Here is a 314-nt window from a genome sequence, read left to right on the forward strand (position 1 = left end):
CAGTTCATGGAGGGTATCTGAAAAGCGCTCTTTTCACTTCTGGCTGTTAACGTCTGATTCAGGGACAGCTCTGTGGGCCTAGACCCACACTATAAAGACAGCATTTATAAACTGATCCAAGATTAGCCTTCAGTGACACAAATGCACCAATCAGTCTTTGCAAATTCAGGAAAAAAAGAAAGATGCTCCATTCATCCACTTTAATAACCATCACTCCTTACAGCCAACACAGAATATTGTCCTCATTTAACAAATTCAAGAAATATTTTTTGAGTATATATACATATCTAGATAATAAATATATGTATACCACT

The 314-nt window shown here is 36.3% G+C and overlaps 1 pseudogene; it reads right to left on the minus strand.

Moving 5' to 3' along the window:
• The window catches only part of LOC107704233 (dual specificity mitogen-activated protein kinase kinase 6-like), a 15,076-nt pseudogene that overhangs the window by 7,175 nt on the left and 7,587 nt on the right, over positions 1-314 (minus strand).

The sequence above is a fragment of the Sinocyclocheilus anshuiensis genome, unplaced genomic scaffold (genome assembly GCF_001515605.1).
Source record: "Sinocyclocheilus anshuiensis isolate Anshui unplaced genomic scaffold, SAMN03320099.WGS_v1.1 scaffold1509, whole genome shotgun sequence".
Taxonomy (NCBI): domain Eukaryota; kingdom Metazoa; phylum Chordata; class Actinopteri; order Cypriniformes; family Cyprinidae; genus Sinocyclocheilus; species Sinocyclocheilus anshuiensis.